The following is a 13,647-nucleotide window of genomic DNA, read 5'->3' as shown; positions in this document are numbered from 1 at the left end:
AGCCAACTTTTTCTGGCACTTCAGTTTGGACAAGATTTATTAGTAGAAGTAATGTCTTCTGACTGGAGTAATTAGAACAATGAGGCAAGTTTCTGGGGTGCACAACCCCTTTAACAGCAAACTTTGAACTCTGCGCAAGGAACAAAAGTTTAAAAAACGGTGAACCAAAAAAAGTCCAACAGAAAAGCTTTTCTAATTCTTCCAGCTATAATAGTTGGTCTGCAGTGAGTCTTGTCCTGCCTGTGTCTTGGGACCATCACAGCAAAGTACAGTCCATACCGAGCATCCTTCCAGAATGCTGGAACATAAATTACAAAGGATAATGTGCTGGAATTTTAATTAATGGATGCAGACAAACTGGAAATGCAGTTTTCAGCTGCTGTTAGTGTATCTTTATATTTATTCAGGACCATAAACATCACACGTAATCCAAAATGGTTACAGTAGCCACTGTACATAGCTGTGCCAAAGCTGTGGAAATGGTGCGAAGCTTTTGCTACCCTTTTTTTTTCCTACCTACGGATGAGTGTTTGTCTGATTGCCATCTGCAGTTGTTAACGGTGAGCTGGTGAACTCCTAAAGACTGAGCCAAGTTGGTCCTGGCATAATTGAATGGGGAAATACCAAAAGCTGGTATTCTGGTTTGGTCTGGCATATATACAAATTCTGGTGTCTTCTGTCTACAAAAAGACCGTTAATTCTGTAACATTAACAAAACAGAAGGTACAATTATGAAGATTTTTCTTTGTGTACAACTGAGTGCTGTTTGGCCTCTGGTGGGCGTACTCCAGCGTGCCAGAGGTGCGCTGGTTCAGTTCAAGACATTATCTCGATCGCATGCAATCATGAAGGCTCCTGTAGCGCCTCTCAAGAGGAAAATGGTGCGATTGGTATTGTTGCTAAATCATGATCTGCATAAATACATCCTCTCTTTCAAAATTGCAATTATAGTTTGACATACAATGTTCTTTTAATAATGGGTGTTTTCTGTTAAACAGAGTATTCTGAACTGAGGCATTTGTTTGGTGGATTAAGGATGCTCATCTACCTGTTTTGAAAAAGAAACCACGAGAGAGCGTCAGGCAGCGTTTGAAAAGTTTTAGGGTAGAAGGAACACTGTGGCTAGGCAGGGGACATGCTCATCCTACTTAAAGGCACTCTTTGCTCACTGCTACTGAAACAACACTCTGACGCCTTGTATAACACCCTTTTACAACGTCATTTGCTGCATTGTTGTTCTCGCTTAAAATTTCTTGAGGCCAGTGGGCAAGGCCTTCTGCGAAGAGTCTCTAGTGACACAGTATTAAGCCCTTCTGGAGGTCAGTGATCTCCCGTGCTGACAGACCTCCGGCTCAGAGCTCACCATCTCTTGGCCAAACACCTTTTAACTCCATCTAAGCCTGTGGGGGTTTTTCTGTACTTCCATCTGCTGCAGGAGGGAAGTGGGAATGGCTGTGAGCTGCTTCCTGTGGCGGGCAGGACCCTTTGATGTAGGTTTGACATGCTGTGGCATATGTCACCGGCTCTTTGTTTCAGCATAGCCTTTAACGTTCTTTTTCTCGGCGTTGAAGGGCGTTTTGGGGTTTGGTTACACATCTGTCTGAGGATACGATGCTCTGCAAGCAGGGGAAGTTTTGTCTCTGTTGACTTCAGTTATTGAAAGAACTAGAAGCTGAGTATTAATTCTGAGCTTCCCAAAATGCAGTTTCTTTCCTGTTGCCTGGTCATCTCACTCCAAACCAGGTGTATACAGGAAAATAAAGGCATTCTTACTCAGCCTGTTACTTTTCTTTTTTTTTTTCCCCTTCTCTGAAGCTCTGTTAGCAAGCCCAAGTAATTTCAGCCATTGCTCAGATGAAGGGTAATGCTGACATTAAAATGCAAGCCAGGTGGTAGAAGAAGGGTCATAAAGCACACGTTTATTTAGCTTTAGACAAACCAGAGTTGGTTATCCACAGCTCAAGGTGCTCTTGCCAAAAATTGCAAAAATTAAAATTAAACAGCCAGCAAAACAAAAATCTCCCTTTCCTTCTGCAGAAAAACAAATCTATTTCAAAACTCCCCAGGCTACACAAATAGATATGCCTTTCATTAGTTACTGAAGGGCTGGCAGACCTTGTGTTCTTTCAGACTGCTGAAGTGTGAAGAAAATTAGTATCTCACATTTACGGGATTATACTAGAATATTTTCTCCACAGGCATATATTTCTTAGATAACAAATATTGTGAGCAATATTTATTTTTTATATGGTCACACTTAATAGAATCCATCTAGGAGATGATCCAATGGTATATATGATTTAAAAGACAGAGTGGCTTTTATATCTTCCTGTAGGGATTCTGGCTATTTAAGAGGCAACATCTTGTTTATTACAGCCAAATTTTTTTCTCTGCTGTTGTGCAAACTTCACATCAGCTTGCAGTACAAACACACAAAACAGCAAGAGTTGATTAAGGTTTTATGTGAATTTTTTGGCTCCCTAGTTCACCAAAGAGGTGCTTGAACGAGTGGTTGTAACGCTAAGGGGCTGGATGTAACAAGGCGTGGATGTGACCAAAATGGAACCTGGATTGACTTCTGGACCAGAGTCAGGAATGGTGATCCTGGAAACTCGCCCCTCGTGCCTTAGCTAATCTTTGAGGACATTTTGTTGGAATACCTGTAGTTGTGCTTCTGCATAGGCACAGACCAACCCAGTCTCGGAGGTCTGGGCGGTTTGGTGCTTCATTTCTAACAAAGCTTCAACAGCCGGGATCCAGGAGCTGTGCGTGCCTGTGCGTCCCAGAAGGCACTTCCAGCGCGAGCTCCCTACGATCCAGCAGGATCTGGCTCCCTGCAACACGCACGGGAGGCTGTCGGTGGTGTGAACAAGGATGCTGTCCTTTCAGCCCCCTCCTCTGCCTCGGGGACTTCAAACCCAGGTATTGCCTTGGAGAAGCTCCTTGCCTGCTTGGGTTCTCACCAGGAGTGCCCAGCTTGTACTGGCACGCGGAGCCCGCGTCCGCAGCGTAAGTACCAAGGAGCCGTGTGTGCCTCAGGAGGTCCTGCAGCCACAGAGGGTGTTGGCTGCTGCAGGACTGGGGGAGCCTTTCTGCACACCTGCCCGTGCTGAAGCGTCTGCTTTTGGCCACAGCCACGTGGGCTAGCGTGGGGAACAGACCCTGCGCCCTCGCTCCCATGCTCCCACACCAGGCCAACACCAGTTCTGGACTGGACACCAGTGACTACATATTTGGACACTGTGGCTCCCCTCTTCCCATTTGGAAGCTGGTCTTTCACCGTTCCCTTGTTTCCTCTGACTTCTCAGCTCTGTATGGGAAGTGCCAGATCCTCCCTCTCTTTCACAAACCTGTGTCTTGAAATCTGTTTTCTTGGGAATGATATGGGTACATAAATAAAGCAGTTGACATCAGTTCTGAGAATATTTTCTTGTAGGTGGAACTATTATTCCTCCATAATACTGTAACATTGCAGAGAGTCAGTGATTTGCTATGCTAATTAGTTGCTGAAGGAAAAATGGGAATTATTGTGGCTATGTGTTTCCATCTAATACATGTGGTTTAAAAAGACTAAAGGGCAACAGAAGATAAGCAATTACAAAAAGCACTTCTGCTGCAAGTAATGAAAGAGACAGGAAGCTACAGATTCAGATGAAAATATTTCTGGAAGATTTCCCTACAGCGTTTGGTGGGTTGTGTGTGGGTTTTTCTGTTTGGTTTTTTGTTTTTTTTTTTTGGGGGGGGGGGCTTTATAAAGTGCTTGTTGTGCTGTTTTATGTGATGCCATTCTCCAATGAAAGCAAAACCCAACAACTGAAGTGACAGATGATATAAATGATATATATTTACTTACTCTGATCCAAGCTTAATTCCAGAAACTTGGCATCTTGTTTATCAGCTTTGCTAACAACTACACATGAAAACCAAAACAGAGCTACCTCCAATTTTGATTAACACTTCCTAGGTGCAGGAATCTTTCTGTTGCTATTAATTTTTTGTACAAGTAATTTTCTTGACTCACAACTGAAGATTACCCTGTTGCTTAATTTATTTGGTCATTAATTTGGCACTGTGGGCAGATGTGATGTAAAGCTCTTAACTATTCTGGGGTTAGATGGAGGCAACCCAGAAGGTTTAACAAGGCCTCCATCCCAAGGGAGTGTAGATACTTTTAATTAATTTAATTAAAGGGAACGTTTTGTACTGGACTAAAAGGATTATTTTGTTGACTAAGACCTACGTATTAGTTTATTCTTAAAGGGAAATAACCAGATGAAACCCAAAATTGTTTACCATGTACAAAAATAACACTGATTTTTTTTAGTTTGATAAGAAACCCAAATTTCTGTCACTGTTGTATTTAATTTCCAGTGGACAATTAAGCAATGCCGATACGCTGATTGGATTACAAGTTGCAATGTGTATCTTAAGCTGTTTAGTAATGTCAATAAATATTTATGTTAGCTGTAACAGGTAACACAGCTCTTCTCTTCCCGTGTGTTTTCCGTTTGCACCTGGCCTTCACCTGCGGCCCATCTCTTGTAGGGGAGGATGAGGAAAGCGTTTGGGTTTCCAGGTGTGACTCCCAGAAGTCTCCTTAAAAAAAAAAAAAAAAAAAAAAAGCAGACAGACAAACAAAAGGTGGAAGGAAGGCTGTGGGGGTGCTTCCCAGCAGCGCCTGCCTGCCCGTGCGGGAGATGTCTGCGCGGTCCCCACCGCCCCTGGCGCGGCGCGGCCCGGCCCCGGCGCCACCCCCCCGGCCCCGCGGGCTTTGCCTGCGGCGCGGAACGGCTCCCTCACGGCGGGGCCCGCGCCACCGCCGCCGCCTCCCCTCAGCGAGCAGCGCCGCGCCCGCCGCCATCGCCTCCCCTCACGGCAGGGTCCGCGCCCGCCGCCATCGCCTCCCCTCAGCGAGCAGCGCCATGCCCGCCGCCACCGCCTCCCCTCAGAGAGCAGCTCCGCGCTCCCCGCCGCCGCCTCCCCTCACGGGGCAGGTCCGCGCCCACCAGCTCCCCTCAGCGAGCGGCTCCGCGCCCGCCGCCATCGCCTCCCCTCACGGGGCAGGTCCGCGCACCCCGCCGCCCGCCTGCCCTCAGAGCAGCTCGACGCTCTCCGCCGCCGCCTCCCCTCACGGGGTAGGCCCGCGCCCACCGCCTCCCCTCAGCGAGCGGCACCGCGCCCGCCGCCATCGCCTCCCCTCAGGGGGCAGGCCCGCGCCCACTGCCGCCGCCTCCACTCGGCGAAGCGGCAGCCGCCACCACCGCGCTCCCCCTCACAGGAGGCGCCCGCCGCGGCCCCGCCCGCCTCCCGCTAAAGTTTCTCCCGCAGCTCGCCGGGCGCGGGCGCTGCTCTGGCCACGCCGGCGCCTGCCCGCGCCCGCCCGCTCGCTCCCGGCCGGGCCGCGAAGGCAGGCGGCGGCCTGGGCGCGGTGCAGGCACGTCCCACCGCCCTACCTGCGGGGTGGGGAGCGAGCCGCCCCGCCCTTCCCGAGGAGACCTTCCCCCGGCGCAGGTTGCGCTGGGGCGGAGAGGGGCCCTCGGTTTGCATAGCCACGCCCCCTCATGAATATCCAAGCAGCCCCGCCTCTGCCGGGCGCCTCACCTCCGGGCGCGGAGGGGGGAGGGAGCGAGCGAGCCCGGGGGCGCGCGCTCCCGCCCGCCGCTTCCCCTCCCTACCCCGGCCCGGGGGGCGCGCGCGCCGCTCCCGCCCCTCCCGCCGCCCTCCCCGCCCCCCTCCGCGCCGCGCGGGCGGCAGGCGGCGGCGCGCGGCGTGCGCGAGCGGCGGTGAGAGGCGCGGGGGGCCGCGGGGCAGGCCGCGGCGGGCGGGGCAGCCAGGCGGGCCGCGGCGGCGCCCGGCGCTGGGGCAGAGCGGGAGCCGGAGCCGCCGAGGAGGGGCGAAACGGGCCGCAGTCCCCGTCCCCCCCGTCCCCTCCCCCTCGGGCGCGCGCTCAGCCCGGTGGCGGCGGCGGTGCGGTGAGAGGGAGGCGCCCCGCGCTCGTCAGCCGCGGCCGGTGCTTCTGTGAGGGGGGCGCGGGCCGCCGGGGAGCCCCGCCGCGCCAGGTAAGGGCCAGCCGGGGGGGCCGTGTCCCCGCCGCCCCCCACCGCGATACATGGCGGGGAGGGTGGGGGGGGCGTGAGGGGGCGACGCCCGGCGACATGTCGGCGGGTAGCGGTGGCTGAGGGGGGGACACCGCGGCGAGCCGCCCCCTCCCTCCGCGCCGTGCCGCACATGGGGGGGGGGGGGGGCGAGCGCCGCAGCGGGGCGGGGGGCAGGTACGGCCCCGCGGCCGTGACAGCGGGGCGGGGGGCGGCCCGGGGCGGGCGGGGCGGGGGCGGCGGCCGTGCCCGCCGGGGGGAGCCGTGGCGGCCGCGGGGGCGGGGTGCAGGTAGTTTCAAAAATCCCGTCTTTTCGATTAGAAACCGCCGAACGTTAAGAGCGGGGCGAGCGGCGGGCGGAGGTAAGTGCTGGGCGCGGGGCCGGGCTCCGTCCCTGTGCGGGCGGCGTTGCCCGGCGCGGCGGCCCCGTGGCTAGCGCGCTGCGCTGCAGGTAGCCCCCACCTGAGGCGGGCAGCCGCCGCGGGCCGCCGGGGGTTAAACGCCCTCCCTCTGCCCCCTCCCCTGGGGCGAGCAGGGAGCGTGGAGCCTAATGACACACCGTATCTGTCTGTTACAGGCGTGGGCTGGCTGTTGGGGGCTAAGATGTAAAAAAGAAATGAGAGCCGATGAGGCAGACAGCTTCCCTCCGCGGTGTGCTTTGCAAGGGAGAGGCGGATTCCCATCCCCGTTCGTGTTGGGAAGTTGAGGAGCATGCGTTAGCCAGTAAGCTCTTCCAGGGAATGGTGCATCGGTCTGGATTTTAGGCTTTTATACAGGTGAACATAGCATCAGGACAGTGAAATATCTGGAGGAATTAATTTGTGAAGGTTAATTAGTCCTCCTGGGCAGTGTAGCGTAGCTACAGTGTATGGAAGGAAGGCAAATTAACATTGAATTGGGAGAAGAACAAGAAGAAATACAGTGAACGTGTCATAGAGAAGAACAACATGGCCATGAAACCCTGCTTGCAGCATTTCTCAGGTTGGAGCTTGGAATGATTTCTTCAAAATGCTAAAGGTTGGGTGTTGTCTACTTTTTTTAGTTAATCCTCAAAACTTAAATACCAGACCTGCAACAGAAAACATCCATTCCTAATGCGTGAATTAAAAAGAAAAGAAGCTAGTGAAATTGTCTTTTGGTGAGAACGTGATGAAGAGATTTTGCTAGCTACAGTCACATGAGACTTTCTTACTGGAGTGGTGAGAAACACCTTAGATCATGGATACTGTGTGTAGAGGTATGTTTATCTAGAAAACATATGATGGATGTGCAGTAGAATTATGGAAGCACAATATATCGCAACTTGCCATAATCAAAATCCCATTTTTTTGGCTCTGCGAAAAAAAACTGGGGCGGGGGGGAACAACAAAGCAGTAGTGCTTAGGCAAAGACTGTTTTAAACCCTTCGAGGACTCTGGGTCCTCTAAAAAAAATGAACTATTTAGAGTTGTGCTGCTTTTTTGTAGTAACTCTTGCTAAGTGCATCATAAATGCAAAACCCTGTGTGTACTCCAAGCTTAACACCATTTTCATTTGAGAGTAGAGGAGTGGTCGAGTCGTATCCTGTTTGGATCTAGGCTGTGGTTAGAGGATATTGAAGCATACTTGCATGCAGATTTAGACTTGTAATTACCATGTGAATTACTGGTTAAATATTCAGTATACCTGGATGACTGATATAATTTTATAAAATAAACTCCTTATCGATATTGATTGCATTGTAGCAATTGCTGTCTTGTTCTCATCTTTCTGTCTTTTCCTTGGGTTTTCCCATGATCCTATGTGAGCTTGTGGGTTTTTTTTAATTGAAACACATACTCTGAACAAAAATATGTCTTCTGAGATACCCAGCAGTTACCTTTTAACATTTCAGGTGACATACACTAGATTTACTTTCAATGAAAACTTTAGAATACAAATGATGTACATGTTGATGTTGAGAAATCCATGAGCATACCTGTTACGTGCAGTGAATTTTTAAAAGATTAATTTTTTTAATGCACCATTACAGATAAGCATGCTTAACTTTCTGCTTGTAAATTCTCATTTATTGATATTAATGCCCATAAATCCAAACTGTATAAGGCCCAGATGTACATCACATACAGTATCATGCAGTCTGTACATTGAGTTCTGCAGGTTTTGATTTATATAAGAAGTGTTCTTCTGGAAATACCAATCTGCAAGGCTTTTGTTAGTTTGCCTGCAACACATTTAAGTATAGAACCTTACATTTTCTTCAATTTCAGGATGCTTGTCAAAATTGATAATAGTATATCTTACTTCTTTATTAAGTAGCTAAAGGAAAGCAATAAGAAGGCAGCTAGAAAACTCCAAAACAACCCCTTGGTACATTAAAAAAGGAAGAAGTAGCTTGCAACCCTCTCAACTTCGTGCATGGCTTTTCTCATTTAAAAAAAAAAAATTTGTTCCTCCTTGAGTTTACCTTTTGTAGAGGTGGTTCAAGTTGTGATCAACTGAGAAGCTAATAACACCTGTAATTCCATGTTGTAAAATACTAAAAGATCTTTTGCTTTAAGAATTTTTTTTTAAAAAAAATATTCCTCATTTCATTTTTTTTTATGTATAAAAGCTGCATGTATATACATTGTTTCTTTTTCTTTAAACTTTTGAGTGTGAATTTTCTTTAGAGAAGAATGGTGTGGCGAGATGATTTCCTCTGACATCTAGACGAGCAAATGGCTGTAAGGGTAGTTTCGTGATGAGATTAAGCTGATTTTAAGAACTGGTGCAAAATCAGTGACCTCATGTCCTTGTTCTCCCACCTGCGGTGGTGTGGCGTTGCAGCCCTCTCTCGTACCCAGTTAAATGCTCGAGCAGCTGCTGGGTGAATGAAAACTATTTTTGCAGAGTTCATTTCTAGCTGGATCAATAAACTGAACTTGACCTGTTGAACATGAGGGTGATGGGGAGGATGAAACAGAGTGGCTGGATCTGTCCTTCATGGCAGCTGTGAGCTCTTTGAGTGGTTGAATTTTTTAAAAAAGCAGCCTGGAGTACTTGCGTGAGGCCCTAAAATGGTACCTTTCGAGGCACCGTGCGTGCCTTTCGGCGGTCGCATGTTTTGTTCGTGCTTAGTACAACACAAAGAACACTCGCAGTCTTATAGCCTTACTTACCTCATCGATTATAATCCTTTTGGTCAGCCTGATCAGTAATTTCAGGTTGTCTTGTGCTTTGCTTCAGTATAATAAATACATGCCAACCTCTAGGAACATCTTGCAGCATCCGTAGAGGATGGGTCATATGGGGCCTGGTGACACTGCTGGTAAGGTCCGTGGGAGCAGAACTGAACCTGCTGGTTGTTTCTGACTTACAATTTGAAATCTTCATCTTGGGATAATGTGTTCTTTTTAACTTCAAGGTAGAGCATGTGCCTGTTGGATTCACTGGAGATAAATTAGAGTTTAAAGCTCACTGAATGCGCCAATATTTGTGGTGGTGGAGTGATCTAGATCATTCATCTCTGGTTTATTTGCCAACTGGATTTTATGAGCTTTAAAAAACAAATTCTGGTTATGTTACATAGAATTATTCCAGTCTCATTATTTTATGGGGCTCAAATGCAGTTGTTTGTTTTATGTTCATTTGAAAAGTAATTAAATACAAGCTCTACATTAATTAGAGAAGGTAGTGGCTTGTTTTGTGTACTTACATTCCGAAGGGAGAAACTGGGAGTTTAGAGCCCGGTCTTGAAACACTCCCTTGTGAAGCTGCCCCTGAGGTTTTATTAAGCAGCCTGTGATGAGAGGATCCAGTTTCATGATGAGGATGATGGACAAAGTGGAGAGGAATTTAGCTTGTTGTCCTAGCATGGATTTGGCTGTAGCGTTCTGATGGGAGAGCAGAAGTTATTTACTGGATTTTGAATAAAAATGCCCAATGTTTTGGGTGCTGTGGTAATGGGGCTTCATTCCAGATCTTCAGGAAGAGAAAGCTTTGAATAATGTGTAGAGTTCCCTGAATAGTCCGGTTTTCTTCCTGGGCAATGTTTATTACCTTTCTTTCAAAAAATGTGTCAAATAAATGCATTTATACTGTGGTGTGAGAAACTCCATCTTGAAAGATACTCTTTAGAAGTATTAACTAATTATAACTTAATTAGTAATGATATAGCATAAAAAGTATAGTATGCCTAATTGAATCAGGTCTGGTTTTGTGCCACGTTATGCGATTGTTTGATTTCAAAGGAGTCATTACTTATTCATGGTGTTTATAAAATACTTGTAATAGTTGGCTTTGTGTGTATTCCGTGTAAAGCAAACCTTGGTCGTAAGTTTTGCTTCCTCAGTCATTTTATTAATTTTTCTTGCGGAGCGGAAGGCTTATTTGCTAAAAATACCGCTTTTTTTTTAATTTAGAAATTGAGTGGCTTCCCCCCCCCCCTTTCCCTCCCACCAATCCTGTTGCTTCAAAATGATAATTATTTAGTTTTACCGAGGAAGTAACCTTAGGTAGTAATCCTTAAGAGCCAATTTGGCAAAGGCACACGCAGATGCTTCAGGAACATGAAGAATCCTGGTGAGTTCATGTTACTATTCCTATGCAGGCAAGTCTCCACATGCCGCTGCCTTCCCGAGCTGGGGCCCTTGCGCTGATGAGGAATGATGTTGTATGAGCTAATGGGTAGGGAAGTAATCTGTTAGAGTGGTGTTCTCTTTTGAACTGGCATAACTAATGAAGAGAGTGATGAATCATGCATGTTGACATTTCAGCTATTACCAGTATTTGTTATTTATTTGTCCTTTATGAAAAGACCATATTGGTGACTGAAGGAGTATCTTCCAGAGCAGACTGATAGCTCTGTGGTACAAAGGCTGGAGTTGCTGTTAATTTTGCTGTTTTGCTGAGGAGTGATTACTTGGTAGAGACCTTTCATGCTCATAATTTTAAGGTCTTGGAGCAACTTGTTGCTCGTTAGTCGTTTGCTTGTACTTACTGAGAAAGAATAAAGTGGTACCTGTCCAAAGCGGAGATCCTGATGTGTGTGGATTATCGTTTCTTGCACCACACACAGTTCCATTCATGTTGTCCCATTTCACATGAGTTATTGAAAAGTCATCTGATTAGCGTTTCTGACCTTCTTATGCTGAGCAAAGCAGAGAAGGCTGAAAGCGGTGTTTGTCTTGAGCTGAGCTGTAAGTGTATGCAAACAGCAAATGTGTATCTTCCATTATCCCAGCCTTTCCAAAGCTTGGAAGGGTGGAGACAAGCTTTCTTGCTTCTCTACCCTCAAGTTTAATCTGTAAGTTTGTGATCCTTTCTTTTGGAGTAGGTTGCAAGTAAGACAGCAGAGATTTGGTCACCACGATGAGTTATTTGTCTTTACATCCAGTTTTCAATTTCTTCTGGTTTTTTTTTTTGCCATTAAGATAGGTGACTTGGTTTTCAGAGAGCAATGATGCTTTGCAGATTTCTGTTGTGTAGTACTTAAAACCTGGAGCTTGTATAAATACATCACTAATGAAATTCAGCTGAGTAGTTGAACTGCATCTTTAACCCTGATCTGTAGGGGATATTTTTAAGATTTAAGTATGGAATGGCTTGAGGGAGCAGTTGAGGTAAAATCCCCAAGTAACAGTGAATAGGGTAAATGTGTGTCTCTTCTCAGAGTTCCTCACTTTAATGGTGTATATTCTATTGTCTAATTTTTACTTACATCAGCTTTAATTGCCAATTATGGTTGAATTGTAGTGATCTCAAATTTGAGATTTGTAATGATCTCATTAATGAAGGAAGTATTTTGGATAGGTGAATTCTTATTTGCAATAGAAGTCACACTGGGAATTTGTTATTAATTAGTGAGGGTGAGAAGAGAGATCGTTAATTTGCATTTTGTGATAGGCGATCTTCCTATTTACTTAACTTTCAGTTATTTTGGGTGTTTATTTTTTCCTTCATGCCTATACAATTTCCAGGGCAGGTAGAATAATATTTTGGCAGATTGCTGCTATTTTTCTGTATTTGAATTAAGTAAAATGCTCTTGTAAAGCAGTCTGTAGGAGACATCACTGCTGCAATTTATATTGTTTTTTTTTTAGATTCCCTAATGAGCGAGGATTGTATATGTGTATGAATTGTTCCCTCCTTTTTTGATGTGTTCTTTTCAGCTGGCTGTCTTAAAAATGTGGGTTTCCTGCTTAGTTTGAATGAGAAACTTGATGAACACATATGAAAAAGAGAAGCCATTAGTGCATATGAAAAGTATCAAAATTAAAGGCAATGTAAAATATCTCTTCAGAATGGGAGTATGAATATTTATAGTGTTTGGGGTTCCAGAAAGCAGTTGTGCATTGATTCCAGTTGCTGAAAAGCATTAACTGATACTCTTGAAAGTGTCTTAATATCCTTCACCTGGAAATGGTTATGGTCTCTTCTGTTCGCTGCCTGTCACCTTGATGGTAATCTGAAGTTGCTTGCAGGTGAATTTTCCATCCTTTAATTGCAGAGTATTAAGCAGATTGAGCTGGATCCTGTGGTCAGTGTTTTAATGGTTGGCTTAAATATTGGTAAGCCGTATTTATGGGCTCCTGGCATTTTCAGTGGGCTGCTTCTGTCTGGAGTTTGTGTAATGCTGTTCTTTCGAATGAAGTCAAGAGGAAAATACAAGGAAACCTGGGAGAAGGCTGTAAAAGAGGAACAAATGTGAATTGTGTGGCTTCCTGGTTGTGGTTTGAGAGGTATAAATGTCGGAGGATTTAGGTTCTTTCTGCAGTTGTTAAATGGAAACTGGTTTATTTGCTTTATTGTTTTAGGGAAACGCACACACACAAAAAGCTTATCTTTTTGCCCTTTGAAGAAGTTTTACCTGCCTGTGCCACCACCCAGCTGTTGATTCCTGGTTCCTGCTGTCTTCACCCACCGGCTGAAAGCTGCCAGTCTCCCAGCTGTGCTGAACCAGGTGCCTGGGTATAAAGTAAAAATCCCATTTCTCTGCCTTCCTCCAGGTGTTCCTGCCCCGACATTGTTTACTGGTGGTGCTGAGCAGGTGGAATTAACAGTCCTGTTTTGGCCCACCAGCCTGGCACAGCAGATTCTGATGATGCCTTTTTCTATCAATAAAAATGAGCTTCTGCCATCTTCTCTTGGGCTGTGATCCTGTAAAGTTGGTATTTTTAATGAAGACATGTTATTGGAAAGGAAAGGAACAATATGCAACCAGAGTGCAGTGAACAATGAAGTGTGCACGTTTCCTGTTGTCAGTCCTTTTATCTATCTCTTCAATAACAGATATTTTCCCCTTTGTGTTATCTCCCATTCTGTCCTTTGGGATTATTTGGTGTTGAGAAACGCTTTTTGAGGTAGGGTGCTCCTAATGTTCCAGATAATGACTTGAAGAGGCCTAGTAACTAGAAGATAAATGTCCACAGCGCTTTTGCAGAAATGAGGTACGTGTTTTTAGTGCTGAGAGATGTCGATCGGAAAGCCTGTGTGTCCTGTAGGTCACCAGGATTTAGGAAGTCAGTAAGGGGATGGCAGCATGGTGCTTGTAACCTGAAAGAAGTTGGTCCAAATAGTTATGGCCTTTCAG

At 46.5% G+C, this 13,647-nt stretch overlaps 1 protein-coding gene and 1 long non-coding RNA gene across 9 annotated transcripts in view; both read left to right on the top strand.

Moving 5' to 3' along the window:
- The window catches only part of LOC130160077 (uncharacterized), a 40,073-nt gene extending 35,603 nt beyond the window's left edge, over nt 1-4,470 (top strand). The window contains exon 5 of the long non-coding RNA XR_008825928.1: nt 2,485-4,470. This is a non-coding gene — a long non-coding RNA (uncharacterized LOC130160077). The remainder of the gene's footprint in view (nt 1-2,484) is intronic.
- A 998-nt stretch (nt 4,471-5,468) lies between these two features.
- Nucleotides 5,469-13,647, top strand: part of TANC2 (tetratricopeptide repeat, ankyrin repeat and coiled-coil containing 2) — a 247,545-nt gene continuing 239,366 nt past the window's right edge. For all 8 annotated transcript variants that reach the window (XM_056362303.1, XM_056362299.1, XM_056362297.1 and 5 more), the window contains exon 1: nt 5,469-6,059. The gene's annotated coding sequence lies outside the window, so the exon portion shown is untranslated. The remainder of the gene's footprint in view (nt 6,060-13,647) is intronic.

This window comes from Falco biarmicus, chromosome 17, assembly GCF_023638135.1.
Source record: "Falco biarmicus isolate bFalBia1 chromosome 17, bFalBia1.pri, whole genome shotgun sequence".
In the NCBI taxonomy this organism is placed as follows: Eukaryota; Metazoa; Chordata; class Aves; order Falconiformes; family Falconidae; genus Falco; species Falco biarmicus.
This window is presented reverse-complemented; position numbering and strand designations above follow the sequence as displayed.